Source organism: Cryptomeria japonica, chromosome 8 (assembly GCF_030272615.1).
Source record: "Cryptomeria japonica chromosome 8, Sugi_1.0, whole genome shotgun sequence".
NCBI lineage: Eukaryota > Viridiplantae > Streptophyta > Pinopsida > Cupressales > Cupressaceae > Cryptomeria > Cryptomeria japonica.
Window position 1 is genome coordinate 653,923,487 of NC_081412.1, and position 19,407 is coordinate 653,942,893.

Sequence of the window (19,407 nt, forward strand, 5' to 3'; positions counted from 1 at the left end):
ACTAGAAACACATCCACAAAATCATTCACCACTTCACACAATGATTTTTCATGTGGAAACCCAAATGGGAAAAACCACGATGGGGATAAATACCCACAAGTATTTTTAACTCTTCTAAAGTTCGCCCTATTAGGAGCCAAGCCTTGTTAGAAGCTTATAAAATAATGTCTTGTTAGGAACAAATCCGGTTAAGAACTACTCGATTAAGGGATTGACTACAAATACCCTGTTAAAGGTAACCTTAGTGGAGGATATCAAATCCAAGCTAATGGATCACTTGGTGAAGAGGGGAAAATAGATTAGAAGGTTAAATGATCAAAACATAACAAAATAAATCTGCAAAATGCTAAAATAGCATGAAAAGACCATTTTACCTTGCTATTTTACCTTCTCCTTCAGATTGAGCTTGATGAAGTGAAGGCGCCCCTTGATAATGCTCCACTTGATGTGCTCCTTTGATTGCTGGATGTGGATGGCTCTCCAATGATGTGCACAACATGAAAGGGATTTCAGGAGGATGATAAGGATGAAAATGATGAAGCTGCCAAGATGATTTTCTGGGCTCAAAAGGGTAGCATAAGTTTACTGGATTTCGAGATGTTCAAATGAAGGGGTGGAGCCCTTTATTTATAGGAAGAGGAAAGAAAAATGGATGGCTAGGATGGATTCGAGATGAAGGGCTAAGATTTACTTGTGAGCTCACACAAGCTCCAAGAGAGGGTGTGGAGACCAAGAAATATGCCTTAAAGGCATTTCGTATCTCCACACTCCACAAGGTGCATTGGAGGAATTAAAAATTCTCCAAAAAAGGATATTATGGGGATTGGAGGAATAAAAAAGGAATTAAAAATTCCTTGAGAGAGGGGATACTTGGAGGAATGTGAGATTTCAAAAATCTTACATTCACCTAGGAAAAGATTATTTAAAAGCAAGGAGTTGACTTTGTGGCTAATCATGATGATTAGCCATTAACGATTCATTAGGAGGGGGATTGGAGGAAATCTTAGGTGGGATTAGGATTAGACTAGGAGAGAGAATGAGTGGAGGGAATAAAAAATTAGAAGAATAATGTTAAGTGAGTTTAGGGAGTTTCTAGAAGAATTTATTATGCTAATGATGAATTAAGAAGATGATTTGTAGGAAACATGTAGGTTAACTAATTAATTGAAATTAATTAGCTATGAGGAAGATTTGTGAGGATTTGATTTTTTAGAAGAATAAAGAAAGGGAATGATTTATTAAATAAATCAATCACATGCTATAGTGACAATATTAATTATATTTAATTAATATTGAGGAGAATTTGAATTAACATAATTAATTAATTAATTATGTGAGGCATTAAAAATAATTAAAATAATTATTTTTAAGTGTCTACACCTGGTTAGAGGATTTTAACAACAAGCTTGTTAAAGCTTACCCGGTTAAGGGTTTTTACTATTGTAATGGCTAGAGAACAATAGGTTCTTGACTAATCTGGAAATAAAACTTCCTTGCTGAATCAGATCCTTTACTGCTCCTATCTGCCTTCACATCATTCTGCAGATACACCTCTTTGTTCGACAACAATCTTAACCAAATTTTCCAACACTCCATTGAATCAAATCATCGACCTTATAAGAAAATACATTAGGTCGGTAACACAACACAAACCCTACAATTCTCATAGAGATTACAAACATATCGGTTCAATCTTGACCGTTAGATTACATGCAATCAACTTCACATTCTTCTAGGCATCTACAACCATTTCTGGATCACCGCACTTTGAATCTTGTAACACATCACACGTTTTTTACTTCATAATATGAATTTGATCATTCCCAAGATAAACAGTTATCTTTACATGCCAAAACCTTTTCAAAACTCATCACATGCAACATGCTTACGTGGCATCTTCATCACCGATCATCATTTGGTCATAGATCATCACAACCGATCTCCAAGCTTCATCGGTTAGGAATCTGCTTCTTGACTGGTTAGGGATACCGGTTGATCTTCACTTCATCATTACCGTTTGCTTCATTGCTTCATTACTGGTTGCTTTACTGCTTCATTACTGGTTGCTTTATTGCTTCATTACCAGCTACAATTGACATCAATGACAATACTATACTTCTCCAATGCAATCTTCATGCATGCCAACATAATTTATTTGTAAAAAGAAAGTGCTTATTCTTTTTCTTTTTCACACCTTAAATGCTTCTCACACTTAAAATGTTGTTCTTTTTCACTTAAAATACTTCTCTTCACACTTTAACTGCTACTCACACTTAAAATATTTCTCTTCACACTTTAATTTCTCTCACACAAAAAAATATTTCCTCATACTTAAAATGTTGTTCATGCATCAACTAAAAAGACTAAAAAGATACATACTTTCTATGAACATTCATTCATTGTAAAAACAAAAAATTGCTTAAATCTTTTATATCCACGATTACATTACGAAGACTTAACTTTTATTTATTTTTTAAATAGCAACCAAAACTTTTCAAAGTCAATTCATATTGAATTATTCTAAACTTAAAATAAAAACAATGATTCTCATATAAAAGATTTGCTAATAAAAATAAACTATTAAATAATTAATAACTATCCTTTCAAAAGTCAACTTTCATTGACTTGTTCAAACTAACACTAACTTAAATAAAGCATCTAATCTTCCATTTTATAATAAGACTAAACTTTTAATTAAAATAAAGAAACTAATCATGCTTAAAAGTCCATTATTTACCCTTTTTTTCTTTTTGTTAATTTTATATATATTTTTTCTAATATATATAAATACTTTTCTTTTTATAAAAGTTTATTTTAAACATGTAAATAATTATATATATTAAATTTAGTTTATTTAAAATGAAGAGTATTGTATCATAATAAAACATATATTAAATTAAATATATTCTTAAATGAAAAGAATATATTATAAATGCATTTTAAATAGTGAGACTTTCATTTACTTTTATTTTATTTTTTTATAATAAAAAATAATTATGTAATTATGTGGAAATAATGGCGTACACTAATGGTGACAGTCTAATTTTATTTATTAAATCATTTTAGAACAAAACATAAGGTAAACAAGACATCTTTATAAATATCATTTGCATTCTACATTCAAACTACACATTAAGATTACCAAGAATTCAAAATGCCATGAATGTAAAACTTAAACATCCCAAATACAATTAAGAATATACTACGTGAGTGTGTGCAAGTACCTCGGGTTCCATCATGCATATTCTTACCAAGTAGCTAGGGCACTTCTACCTCTACTAAGTTCTCACCTTCAACATGTACCTACACTAAGTTGCACTCAGATTTGGATCGGTGGGTCAATACCATAAACCATATTCAAAGCATGTACAAGATATTAAGCTCATAATCATAATTTAAGTTCATTTTAATTTCAATTTTTTTTTCCATGCATTTGAATTTAACCATGTAATTTTACCAATCACACTCGTGTTAAAAATCAAAATAACCAAACAATATGAATTATGTCTAATAGTCTATCAATTATACTTAATAATAATGTAAGCATAGGATCGAGATGTGACTTTCTTCCCCACTAGGAAGAGACATCATCTCGATGTCATATTACACACATACCGAAATAATAATGTATCTCACTTATGCAAACATAACATCACAATATGCTTAACAAAGTATCACAGAAAAGCAAGACCAAGTATCAAACAAGCATCACACTAAGAATAATAAAGTATCTCAGTCTATGAAATCAAATGAAGAAATGATCAGTCTATGTCCTTTGTATTCTCCCATAGGGCACTCTTCATAGTATATTGGACCCATTGGATCTTCTACTAAATAATATCTTTGTTCCACAACTTAATGTTGCACTGATCTAGAATTCAGATGGGCTCCACTAGCACCACTTATGGACCCTAAACCTTTGAAGCATGCCATTCAAGTATATGAGTAGCATCAAGATGATATGGCTTAAACAAAGATACATGAAATACATTATGGATATGGGCAAGAGTAGGTGGTAGAGCAAGTTTGTATGCTACTGGGTTAATCACTTCCAACACCTCAAATGGACCCACAAATCTCAGAGAAAGTTTTGATGATTTGCCAAATGATATAGAGCTCTTATGAGGATTCACCCTCAAAAATACTTTATCTCCTACTGAAAATTGTTTGAAAGTCCTATTCTTATCTGCATATCTCTTCTGTCTATCTACAACCTCCTTCAACATTTTCTTGATCAATATCATCTGATCCTCCATCTCTCTTAGCATCTCATGACCAATTATAATCCTATCTCACACTCTATCCCACCTGATAGGTGTATGACACTTTCACCCATAATAAGATTCAAATGGTGCCATACACAAAGATGTATGGTAGGAGTTATTATCTGTAAACTCTACTAATCCAAGATATTCCTCCCACTTGTATTTTTGATCCATACAATACACTTTAAGGAGGTCTTCCACTACTTGATTTACTCTCCTTATTTGACCATCTATCTGAGGATGATATGTTGTACTTAAATTCAACCTTGTGGGAAATGCCACATTCAATGTGGTTCAAAATCTAGATGTAAAGCATTTATCTCAGTCAAGTATGATCATCTTAGGAACCCCATGAGGTTGAAATACCTCTTGGAAAAACTTATCTATATCCCAATTTCTTAAAATGAAATGTGCCACCTTGGTTAACCTATCCACTATCACTAAGATGACATCATGCCTATTCCTGGACATTTGCAACCCTTGGATAAGGTCCATGCTACTCACTTGCCACTTATCCTTAGGTATATAATGTTGGAATAAAAGTCTTGTTGGATGTGAATGCTCAACCCTTACTCATTGAAATTCCAAGCATTGAGAAACATACTCAATCACATCCTTTTTAAGTCTCGACCAAAAATATAAAGGTCTCAATTCTGCTACCATATTGGTTACACCTAGGTGCCCTGAATGAGGCGTGTCATGGATTTCTTCTAAGATAAAATTCTTCAAATCCCCTAAGTTTGGAATATACATCCCACCTTGGTATCTCAACAATCCATCTAACTCAAACACATAAACATAAAATCAATGGTCTGAATGATTTTTCTCTAAAGCTTGCTTGACTCTAAAGAAATTCTCATCTCCTTGAATATTCTAAACTGTTGGCAAATGCACACTCCAATGAGATATTGTAGGTGATTGGAGGTTTTGTCATTGATGGAAACCTTACAATCCTATGACACTGACAAGACAATTTACTGGCACCAGCAAAGACAGACTCTACACCGGCACAGAGACCACCAACAGTAAAAGGAAGCATACTGGCACGGAAGCCGACATGAATTTTGTTATTTATTGTAAAATCATTGTAAGCCGACTTGGCAAGTTGTAAAATGACTCATATATATAAGAGTTCATTGTAGAACATTTTGTAATAGATGGAAGAAAATATATAGGCAAAATAAGGCAGACCTATCATGCGAATTATAGGTTAAGGGTTTATGTATGAAGTAGAGCTATAAATCGGTACTAGATCTGGCATAGTAGATGCTATTTTGAAGCAGTACAAGACATTGGATTTATATAATCCATTCTGTAAGTCAGTGATACTTCTCATTTTGTAATTGAGCAGTGAGCTCTAGGCACTTGGCCTTCCTGCATGTGCAAGCCCCTCTTGTAGCAGTAATATTCTCTTATTGGCCAGTAAGTGAATATTGTGGGTCACAAATCCCACCAAGGTTTTTCCCACATGGGGTTTCCTCGTTAAACTATTGTGTTATGGTGTGTTTTTCATGTGGTTTCTATTATCTCTGTTTATTGCATTATTTCTTGTTTACTGGTATACAGTATTGATATGCTTTACATGTTTTAAGTTAGGAAAATTGTTTAACCGGTTAGATATTGATTCACCCCCCCTCTCAGTATCTGTGGGAATCCTAACAATTGGTATTAGAGCCTGGTCCTCTATTTTCAGAAGCCTAACAACTTGAGGAAGATCTTGACACCGGTAGAGAAGGAAAACTTGATGAAGCAATTAGAAGCAGCTCTCTCAGACTATGATGCAGAAAAATTGAAAAATATCAAACTTGAAGATGATCTAAAAGCTGCACAAGATATTATTCAAGCACTTCAAGAAAATCTTACCATTACAAGAAACAAGAGAAGAGGACTTTGTGAAAAGATGCAAAATGAGAATGATGAAAAGGAAACTCTTAGTGATCTGTTGAATAAGCTGAAACAAGAAAACATGACAACAAAGAATGAGATGCAGGATATGACTATGAGATTTTGTAAAGAAATTGAAGATAGGAAGAAGAATGAAGAAGACTTGACTAGAAGACTGAATGATGCTGCAAATGAAAACACAAGACTTAGTTATGAAAATGATATGTTGAAGACAGATCTGATGCATGCACATAATGACTCAAATGAACTCATGAGACAAAAAGGTATCTTGGAAGGAGAACTGGCTGCTGCAAATCAACATAAAGAAAAATTCAAGAAAAGCTCAGAAGAACTTGGTGACTTGTTGAAGAATCAGAAACCTAATGGTGACACTAATGGTCTTGGCTTTGAAGCTGGTGAAAGCTCAGGTACTGCAAACACACAGAATCAAGGCAAATCGGTAAGACAATCTACTGCTTATAAAAATTGATGGCAAATGTTTTAACTGTAACAAGTATGGTCATAGAGCAAATCAATGTAGATCTAGAAATTATCAGAATACCAATACACCCACCGATCAATGCTCAAAATGCAACAAAGTTGGTTACAATTCAGAGAATTGCAGAATGAATATAAGATATTATGTTTGTGGAATATTTGGACACTTATCTAACCAATGCAGAACACAAACCGACATAGGATATGGAAAAGCTATTCAGAAAAATAATGTGACTTGTTATGCCTGTAACAAGATTGGACATATTGCAAAATTTTGTAGAAGCAAGTCCTTACTGGTAAATAACAAAGGTCCTAGTTTGAAAGGTAAAGAAAAGGTTGAAGAAGTAAAGCAAGAATTCTCAAAACAATGGATCAGGAAATCAAATCTAAATGGTGATAGGAACACTCCTCCACCGGCAAAACATAGTAACACTCCACTAGCAGAAGAGAGTAACACTCTATCGGCAGGAGACTCTTCATCTAACTGAAGAAAATTCCCTTGAGGGTTTAGCAATCAAATGTGAAACATTATATTATTCCCTCGGTTGATGGTGAGAAGTTGAAATTACTTCTATACCAGTAGATAAGTTAAGTCATTACTTAACCGACAAGCATTAAATGTGGTAGTTGGCAAAAATAACATTATAAATCAGTGTTTTGGCTTCAATTTCATTTCACCGAGCATTCAAACAATCGAAGAGCGTGGAAATTCTAGAGCATAGGCATTTAGAGAAAAGAAGTGAAGCAATTCAGCAAGCAATCATTCCTAAGGTAGATAAAGGTATTTATAATCATGGATTCTTCATCTATTCCTAAATTCATAGAAAACCCTACTATAGTCGAAGTGATTAAACGCCCTAGACCCGTATTTTAGTTAGTTCTTGAAATTGCTAAAAAGGATGATAATGTTGGTGCATTTTCTCAAATCCCCAAAGGAGTAGTTTTTGCAGAAGACCCTAGAATGTACATTCATTGTCACATATAGAAGAATTAGGTGATGAGGAAATCAAGAGAATGTATAAGACTATAATTTATGATGATTCCGGTAATGTGAAACCTGAACACAAAATAGTTGAAACCCTAGGATTCACTGAAATTCTTAGTATTCTGGAATTTCCTAAGGATGTTATAAGGATAGTTCTAAGCAGGGTTCATGGTGAATTCTTCTGGTTGGACTTAGTTCACAAAATTACTAAAGAGGCAGTAAAGGCTGTGACGGGGTTACCTTCCACTTGTAACAGGCTTGATAAGACAAAGAAGGTCTCAAATGACCTAGTGATTAACCTAACAGGTGCAACATCTGATAAGAGATCCTTAAGAGTAAATGATGTAACTGACATCAATGTCAGATTCATTAGCATGATTTTAGGCTACAAAACCACACATGCAAATAGGTTAAACTCAGTCTCTAGCCTATGCATAAAGAGTTCTTATGATATGATTAAAGATAATGTAAAAATAGATGTGTGTGAATGGTCGAAAGATGAACTTATTAAAAATCTTGGAATGATAAAGAAAGACAAAAAGGTGACATTTATATTTGGAAACCTACTTGTCTATTTAATGCTACACATAACAAAACAAGTACCCAGTATAGGTAACAAAAATATTGGTTTTGATATACCAGTAGGCAAACAATTGTCTGATTTACTAAATAACATGGGTGAAAATAGAGAAAAGAATATAAATGAGTACTTTCAGGCATTAAAGGCCTGAATGAATACAAGAGTCAGACTATCACAAGCAATTGTAAATAAGTATAAGGATGAAATATGCTTTGTTATTAAGAAGGATGAAATTTGGATGGAGGCAGTTGTCCCAAGAACCATTTGGGTTACTGAAATGGGTTATGAAACTGATGACCACATAATTGAAACATATGCAAAAGCCCTCCTGGAAGCACCCAAGGAACCTAAAGAAGAGGTATTTGGTAGTTCTAAGACTATTGAAAATCAAATCCAATTAGAGAAAAGGGTAAAGAAGGTGGAAGAAACAGTTAGAAGAGGATCTAGACAAACTAAATCTATCAAAGAAGATGTACTCAAACAAACTGGTATTACTGAAGATGAAATAGAAACACTTCAGCCAAAAACTCACCTTTCACCGGTTGCAACCTCTTTGGAAAGTGATATGGCAGCTGAATTTAAAAGAGTTGTGAGAAAAAGGGAACCTTCACTGGTATCTACACCTTCTCCTAGAAGAACCAGATAGAAACAACAGGCAGTAAGGCCCCGGACTAGAAAAGTAACTCCAAAGAAGAAGTTAACACCCAAGAAGAAGACTCAACAAACCATTGCTCCAATTGACAAAATTCTAAATGAAATTATAGAGGATGGAAAGATTAAAAACATCAATAAATTATATGATTCATTATCGGTTGATGACAAGGAGAAAGTTGAAAACAATTTAATTCTACACTTGGACATTTACAAGAAATTTCTAATGTAAGTTGTAGATGAATTACCAACAGAACTATTTAAAAGACTTGAAGCTAGAAGGCAAGCTGTTGTAGAGCTTGATAAGAAAATGAAAATTGAAAAACTAATTGTTGTTTATCCAGTCAACTCACCAAAAGAGATAGATGATCTGATCTCTGAGGCTAACCGGTCATTATTTTCAACTGCACACCGACATGTAGCACTTATGGTTGGTAGAGTAAAAGAGGTAGCAGAGGAAACTGCTAATGCATGGGACATATTCCTTGTAGAGAAGGAAAAGCAAGAAGAATATAGAAACCCTAAACCCATCAAAGTATATCAGAAGGATAAGGATAAAGGAAAAGGCAAGGTTGGTGGACCACCTAGCATAAAAATAAAAGATAACTTATCCCCACCGCCTTTGGATACTCCACTGGTAGTTACCACTGACAGTCAACCGGCTAGTGAGAGTATGGACATACCACAAGAGGACACTAATCCCAATTCTAAGGTATTATATACAATGGACATTGACACAAAAAAGTCAATATTGTGGTAGATAAGGATACAACTGGGAAAACAGATATGGCTAATGAGCCACTAGTAACAAATGGTATAGAAGGTAAACCGGCATATGACAACACAGAGCAATAGGCTCCATCACAACAACAAGTTCATATAGAGATAGTGCCATCAACAACAATTGAGCAATCTAAACCTTTGCTTAAAGAAATGGAAACACAAACTGACCTACCAGAGGTCACCACAAGCGAGGAAATTGCTCCCACCGGCGGGATACAGAGTGTTGGCTCTTCAAATACAAAATTCAAATCAACTAATGTAGCAGAAGTTCTTCTGGATTCCATTAAGAAGATAACAGATTGTATCTCACAAGCATACAAGGCAATAGATGATACCATTCCAATTTTGAAAATGATAGCACTTAAATGTTATGTAGATAATAAAGATTCCTTGAGTCAACTTGACACTTTGTCTAAGTATATTACTGACAACACTGTGACAGTTGATCAAATAAAAGAGGAAGCATTCAAGGAGAGACTAGAGAAAGAAAAACATAAATTATTTGAGGAGGAAATAAAGAAGTGTACAAGGCAATTTGACACACTTTTATCGGAACTGTGTAGTACACTGAAGGAATTTAAAAATTTGTACAGGGATACATGTAAAATTAATTTTTTAACAGTTGATATAGACAAGAAAATCAACAAGATACAGGAGGAAATAAATCAACTAGCTAAGAATTTCATTAATTCATCTGATTCATTATCAGTTTTTGAGTAGAAAATAACAGGTTTTGACGAAGAACTACTAAAGTTTGAAAGAGAGAAGGAAAGAATAAAAGGAAAGGCTAAAGATCTACAATGGAGACTTAGTCCAAAATTGGACTACCTCGCCTCCTTAAGAAAAGAAATATCTGATGCTTTGATTCAAGGACTGAAAACATCGGCAGAGCAAATGCAACACCTCACCGGTACAGTTTAGAGGACTGAGGCCACAATAAAAGACAACAAAAATTTCATTGAGAGCCTGAATTTGGTTTTGGCAGATCTTTTTCATATTTTAACCAACCAGTTACAAGGATGAAACATGAAACCACACTCAATTGACACTTTGACAACCTTTGTCATTGATGCCAAAGGGGGAGTAGTGGAATGAGAAAAATAACCAGCAAATGACTCATCAACTCAGGGGGAGAACATATTCTTTTGGTACACAAATTTTTGGTAAGACAATTTTGACAGACTCTTTTGGATAACAATTTTTGGATTTTTCTCAAGAGTGTTGCCATCAATGCCAAAGGGGGAGATTGTTGGCAAATACACACTCCAATGAGATATTGTAGGTGATTGAAGGTTTTGTCATTGATGGCAACTTTACAATCCTATGACACCGACAAGACAATATACTGGCACCAGCAAAGACAGACTCTACACTGACACAAAGACCACCGACAGTAAAAGGAAGCATACCGACGCAAAAGCCGACAAGAATTTTGTTTGTAATATATTTTGTTATTTATTGTAAAATCATTGTAAGCTGACTTGGCAAGTTGTAAAATGACTCATATATATAAGAGATCATTGTAGAACATTTTGTAATAGATGGAAGAAAATATATAGGCGAAATAAGGCAGACCTATCATGTGAATTATAGGTTAAGGGTTTATGTATGAAGCAGAGCTATAAACCGGTACTGGATCTGGCAAAGTAGATGCTATTTTGAAGCAGTACAAGACATTGGATTTATATAATCCATTTTATAAGTTAGTGAGACTTCCCATTTTGTAATTGAGCAGTGAGCTCTAGGCACTTGGCCTTCCTACATATGCAGGCCCCTCTTGTAGTAGTAATATTCTCTTATTGGCCAGTAAGGGAATATTGTGGGTCACAAATCCCACTGAGGTTTTTCCCACACCGATTTTCCTCATTAAACTACTGTGTTATGGTGTGTTTTTCACGTGGTTGCTATTATCTCTGTTTATTGCATTATTTCTTGTTTACCGGTATATAGTATTGATATACTTTACATGTTTTAAGTTAAGAAAATTGTTTAACCAGTTAGATACCGATTTAGCCCCCCCTCTTAGTATCTGTGGGAATCCTAACATAAACAACTTCTTGTCTCAAATTAGATCTAGAGGTAACCATGGTTGCTAGATGCCTTCTTCTGCTAAGAGAATCTACTACTCTATTCTCCTTTCCCTTAATGTGCTCAACCCCAAAGTTGTATTCACTAAGAAATTCTATTCATCTCCTTTGATGAGCATTGAGATTTGGTTGAGTAAATATATAATAAGTCCTAGGTGGTGAACCTTCAATTCAAAAGGTTTACCCAAAAGGTAGTGTCTCTACATCTGAAGTGCACGATCTATAGTTGATAACTCTAGAGATCATGCATTGCATAGTTTAACTCATATTGCTTCAATTTCCTAGACTCATAAGTAACCACTTGCCCATTTTACAGAAGTACTCCACCTATACATTCTCTTGATGCATTTTTTATCATTGTGGATTACCCATTAGGATCATGTATAGTCAAGATAGGCACTGATGTGAGCTTCTCCTTCAAAATATGAAAAGATTGCCTAGTTTTCTCATTCCACTCAAACCTCTTCCCTTTCCTTTGGAGTGAAGTGATTGATGCTGCAATCTTTGAAAACCCTTCTACAAACTTCTTATAGTAACCTATAAACCCCATGAAACTGTGGACTTTAGTCACCTTCTATGGTGTAGGACATTCCACAATTGCCTTAATCTTCTCTGGATCAATGAGAATGCCTTATGCTGAAATAATGTGGCCCAAGCAATACACCTTGTCTTGCCAAAAGGTACACTTGGATAGTTTGCTAGAAAGTTTATATTCTTTTAAGCGTTGCAAGACTATCTTAAAATTTCTATCATGCTCCTGAGCTGATTTTGAAGAGATAAAAATATCATCAATAAATATTAGTACATAATTATCTAGACAATCCCTAAAAACATTGTTCATAAGATTCATGAATGTTGTGGGAGCATTAATTAACCCAAATGGAACCACTATGAATTCATAATCCCCATATCAAGTCCTGAAAGTTGTCTTTGAGATGTCCTCTTCCTTAATCCGCAATTGGTGGTAGCCAGATCTAAGGTCTATCTCAGAGAACACTATAGCTCCTTTCATTAGATCAAAGTGTTCATCAATTATAGGAAACATAAACTTGTTATTAATATTTAATTTATTTAGCATCCTATAATCAATGCACAAGATCAAAGTCCCATCATTCTTCTTCATAGAGGTCATTAGGGCACCCCATGGAGAAACACTAGGTCTAATAAACCCTTCATATTCTCTTGCAATTGAACCTTCAATTCATACAATTAAATAGTGGACATCCTATAAGGAGCTTTAGATTGAGGCTCTATCCCTAGTAGTAGGTTGATTGAGAAGCCAAACTCCCTCTTAGGTGGCAACTCTGTCAACTCTTCTGGAAAAACATCGTGAAACTCCTTGAGGATAGGGTAGTCATCTAGATTAGCCTTTGTGTTTTCTAGATCATTGGCTTTGATGGCATAAATGGATCAATCCTTCCTTGAGGCCTTCTTGAGTTTCATAGCTGAAACTTGTCTAATCTTAATAGATCTTTGATAACCATGAATCTCTACATGTTTTCCAAAGTCATCCAAACACCTTACTGCCTTATCTTCACAATTGACTAGAGACTTGTGTTCATCCAAGGATCCCTAAAATCACATCATAGGATCATAAGGGTGCTACATAAAGGTTGAATTGGCTTTGAAAACTAAGAATCTCTAACTCACTACAAACAAGACATGAGCCTACCCTCTTTTCTACCTGATCTCCATATTGTACCATCCATGAATTAGCCATATGACCAGGTTTAATAGGTAATTTAGCAACTACTCTTGGATCAACAAAACATTCTATAGCTTCAGTATCAATGAAAATAGAAACATCATGAGCATAAAGCTTACCCAAAAGTTGGATAGGTGTGGCTTGGAAATCACCCTTACATTTGTCTACAACTGGATGAATCTGGTGTTGTGGTGGTCCTTGTCGATTCCTTCACCCAACTACACGTTGAGGACAAGTATTGGCATATTGTTCACCTCCACATACATAACATCCATCACAGGGTGCTCTAGGTCTCTCAACTCTATCCTTTTTATTATTGTTGTTGTTGTTGGCCCTCTTGTTACTCCCATTTTGGTTACCATCTAGCCTGTCCTGTAAATTATTTTCTCTCTTCATGTTTTGAATGTGTCAAATGTTACCACCCTGCTAGTTGTTACTCTTGTTCTTCTTATTCCCAAACTTGGCTTGATAGTTCTTATGGTAGGTATTTGTTTTTTGAAGTCTCTGTTCTTTCTTAGTTGCTTTTTTAAAAGCCTCATCCATTGTCCTTGGGTTGAGAATGTTCACAACTCCAATCTAAGGTCGCAATCCCATGATGAATTTATGAACCTTGGATCATTTGTCCATCTAGTAATGTGGCACATACTTGAGCAAATGGGAGAAATTTTTCCAATATTGTGTCACTGTCATACTTCCTTGAATCAAGTTCTAAAATTTGGTCATATTTTGGTCAAATAAGAGTTGGCATAACCACCTCTTTCTAAATAGTTGTATAAAAAGATCCCAAGTGATCTCCCCTAGAAATAATTTCTTCTCAGCTTTCTCATTATCTCACCAAGTTGCTCATCTCCAGTAAGCTGATATGATCCTCACATTGCCTTGGTCTCATTGGACAAGTTTTAGAGGCCAAAATATTTATCCATTTCAATAATCCATGCCTCAGCCCCATCTCCGATGGTCTTACCATCAAATTTGGGTGGAGTGACCTTCCTCAAGTCCTTTCCCAGTTCCTCTACAATCCTATCCCAATTGTTTTCATTGCCAACATTCTCTTGATTGCGTTCAATATCCCTTTTTTCCTCGATCCTTGGGTTCTCCTTCCTTTGTCCCACATTTTGGTTTTGACCATCCCAAATTCCTCTAACCTCTTTCTCAAGACCATCCATCCCAAATCCTTATTAGGTAAAAAGGTTGAGGATTTGGACAAACCTCTAATTTTGATCATTGTTCATCCCACTACTAGATGCACAATTCCTTGTGTTCACCATTGTTGGTTATGAAAAGACCCGTGCCAAGTTTGCACCTTACCATAATGGACAAAGGCCCTAGTATTAAAACTAGCACTTTGATAACACAAATGTAAGGAACACAATCGTTAAACTAAATCTCACAATTAAATAATTACTCATAATTACAATAAAATATAAAAAATGAAAGATAATATCATAATTTACACAATTAGTGTCATTACATCTCAATGAAGTAGTGCTTAACCTAGGTGTTAGCACATGTACAAGAGGTAAATAAAATTTACACCATACGCCCTCATGGCCAAGACAGAAATCAATAAAAGAACATTATACAACATACACACATATATGAAGAATAATAAAGAGATGAAAGTAATCATGTGCCTCTGAGTTCCATCAATTGCATTTGTCATCTACAACTCGAGAGATGAGGATATGGCTCAGGCACTTTTCTGGCCAACCATGAAGCTTAGCTTCCCCAGAATCTTTCATAAAATGAAAGATATCCATTCCTATAGGAAATGCCTAGCTACCTAGAAATGATAGGCAAGAGGGAAACTCAGTGCAACTTGATATACCTACATGCATTTTTTTGCAAGAGATTAAATGTCCTACTATCAAGATATGGTAGAGAAATATATATGAATAAATTTTCCTAGACTAATTCAACTATTTTAATGAATACATGACTTTGGGCAAGATCTTGAAAAGAGAACTGATCTTCTTTGTTATTCCATATTTGGCACTCATTACCAAAAGCGTAAATTCATAACTCACAAAGAAAAATAAAACTTCTCTCCTTAAAAGAAACACTCAATAAAACATCTATTTTGCGTAAAATTCATTTGGTCAATAATGATACAAATAACAAACATGCATGTGATAGAGAACTGTCTCTCCTTTTGATGGGATTATAAATCTACATGCATCATTTTTCCTATTGTGAATCATGCACAATTTCTTTAAATGAATACCTCTTTTCATGCATTAGAGGATAAACTCAACTATCTATATTTCATGCTTTCGAGAATTCTAAATGGTTGTATGCATTTAATCATTTTGAAATATTATCTTAATTTAACTATCCCTATATACATATGTCAATCAAATCCCATTAATACATGAATGTTAATTTTTATACCTATTGAAAAAAAATTCAACTATAAAGCAAAAATAACTAGTATGTACCAAATAACATAAGTGTTCATATGCATATATATGGGGTTATGTGTATACATTTTACCTAAAATATAAGAAAATGAAGTATTCCACATGTCTTTATGCTCTTCTCTACAATAAATAATCCATTTTTTTCAAGCAAGTTTGGTTTATAAAATACAGTCACATAAATCTGAAAATAAAAGTGTATGAGATTATTTTTCCATTCATTGTAGATTTACAAGGAAATGTGTATTTCATTATCCTTCATAATTCTTGAAGCATCAAGGGTGCTTGCTTTCATTTATGCACAGATATGTATATACATAAATTGGAAAAAAAATAAAAATTAATGAATATCTACCCATAATTTTAGTTTTCTTAATTCAAACCTATATTTCCACTTGAAAATGAAATAAATTCAAGAAAATAATAAAGAAACAAGGGAGAAATTAACTTCTTACTGATTTGATATTTGCTTGAAGAGTGCCTGTAAATGATGTTTTATCTCCTCTATAAACCCTCCAAACAATTGGAAAATATTTCCCCAAAGCTAAAACTAATAGTCCCAATAGAAGTTCTTGATGGATGCCTAAAAATTTAATGTAAATAAACTATAGAGAGCATTGGATATCTTAGACATGATACTGATGTAAATTCCCCAGTCTATCCTACTAAACCAAATAAAAACCTCTATCTAAAATAATGGTTCTTTTGTGTAAAAATAAATTTTGATTATTCTGCGTATTCTCATGCCCCACATCTTCTCTCCTTCTATGGTTTTAAAACATACGAAACACTAATAATAAACCCCCAAGAGAAATATTGGTTGGATGCATGCATGGGAGTTGATTTCTCATAAAGAATGTGTTGATTCTTTTTCTTTTTTCATGCCTTAAGTATTTCTCACACTTAAAATGTCGATCTCTCACACTTAAAATACTTTTCTTCGCACTTTAATTGCTACTCACACTTAAAATACTTCTCTTGACACTTTAATTGTTGCTCACACAAAAAAATATTTCCTCATACTTAAAATGTTGTTCATGCACCAACCAAAAAGCCTAAAAAAATGCTTTTATATATTAAATTTAGTTTATTTAAAATGAAAAATATTGTATTTATAATAAAACATATATTAAATTAAATATAATCTTAAATGCAAAGAATATATTATATAAATGTATTTTAAATAGTGAGAATTTCATTTATTTATTTTCTTTGCAATAAAAAATAATTATATATTTATGTGAAAATTGTTAATCTTATAAGGATCCGGTTAATACTGAGAGGGGGGTGAATCAGTATTAAGACAATTTATAACTTCAAATCATACCATTTACAACAGATCTGAAATCAATGAATCTATCCCTTTAGTAGATCTCATACATTAGTCACTCACTTATGCAATCTTATTAATCAGAATATTCATCAACTAGATATCTGATCAACACATACACATACTGACTTATTATCAGATCTGAATACTTCATCTATCAATTCATTAACATTACCGATAACCATTTATAGTTATCTAATAAACAAATATAAACTTATCATAACCGGTAATCATAAATAATGCATGAAAACATAAGCACTATGAAAAGACATTCCACACATGAACACCAAGATTTTGATGTGGAAACCCAAATGGGAAAAGCCACGGTGGGGATTTGTACCCACAATAATTTTTACTCTTTCGAAGTATGCCCTATTAGGAGCTTACAATACGCCCAATTAGGAGCAGACCCTATTAGGAGTCACTTGATTAAGGGATTTGCCTATCACTCTAGCTAGGAGCTTAATGATTTGTTAGAATCAACCTAGTTAGAGGATTCACTCTTTTATGATTTTACCTGTTAGGACCTACCTGATTAAGGGATTTATGCTATTGTAATTGTTAGAGAACAATAGTGAAAAATGATCTGTTACTTTGCACTTTCAGCTTACTAAATCAGATCCAATTATGCTTCACAGTTTGCAACACTCAAGAAGATCTCTATCTTCTCTAGGACGACTTAACTCATTCTCCTAATGCCACCGACACATAAAAAATCTGTTGTGTCATCCTAAATAGCCATCTCAACTAGGTCTGCCACAAAACCCTAATTACATCTTGAATTTACAATATAGATCATATTAGATCAATATCCAGATCATTACAAAATTTACAATGCAACATCAACCGTTGGTTGATCGTAACCCATCACTGAAATTCGATGTGTACCCTCAAAACACTCTACTAAGCGTTTCGCTAATTGCCAAGAAATTCTTCCTTGAATCATGCCAAAAAAACAATTAAATCTTTCACGTGGGTTGTGCCATGTTACCAAATTCATGTAGACTTGCTATCGATCACCATCATAATAGAAATAATTACCGGTTGCGAGAATTCTTCACTGGTCCTAAAACCCTACTAAAACCCTAGCACAACTCCATTAGAAATTCAAAACATGTCTTCCGGTAATCAACATAGGATGTGGTTCTAGTCACATACACAAATCCATCATAAAAGCTTACGTCTCAAACCACAAGTCTCTAACCATTACCAATTGATGGATTCCATCAAAATCTTTTCTTTTACCGGTTGAAGTCCTAATTCTCAGTCATGTCGGTAAACACTATCATACTTACACGTTCTAAATCCAGTAGACCAAATTAATTATCCAACAAGTCAGACATCAAAGTTCATCTGTAACCATCATCAAACATTAATTGACATAGGTTGCCATCAATGACAACACAAATAACTATTCATGTCATCATCAATCTTCTACCGATACAATCAACAACTCATATGCATCAATTATGCCAATCATGCCAAAAATCTCCCCCTTTGGCATTGATGGCAACACCAACACCAATTAGTTATACAATCAGCATACAATCATATATGCCAATCATCTACATCTTAGCACATTAACTGCCGGTCTCCACATATGTCTTCACTGTCTTTTCTTCTCCTCAAGCTTGATCACCATATTTCTTTTCTTCTCCATAACTGATTAGCAGATTTCTTTTTCTTCTCCCCCTTTGACAACAATGCCAAAGTTAAAAATGCATCACTTGACTTCAATATGACCAGAACTATAAATCATATCATACTGCATTAAAGTCACTCCCCCTACGAAGTAGCTCACATCTTCATCAACCCTAAATTAAAAATAAACATGAAATCAACAGGATTGATGCAACTCCAACATCTTAGTTCTTCCAGTGTAGGGGTTTAACCCCTAATTTACTTCTGAGAAACTCAAAAGTAGTCTTTGGCAATGTTTTAGTAAAGATATCAGCTAACAAATCTTTACTCTTCACATATTTCATCTTAACCCACTTCTCCTAAACTCTTTCCCTTAAGAAATGATACTTCAAATCTATATGCTTGGTTCTTGCATGAAGTAAAAGATTCTTGGAAATATTTATTGCACGCATATTGTCACAATCGATAGTCAATGGTTCAAACATATCTATCTTGAATCCTTTTAGCACATGTCTCATCCATATGGCTTGCATACAGTTCATGGATGCAACAATATACTCAGCTTCAGCTGTAGATTGAGA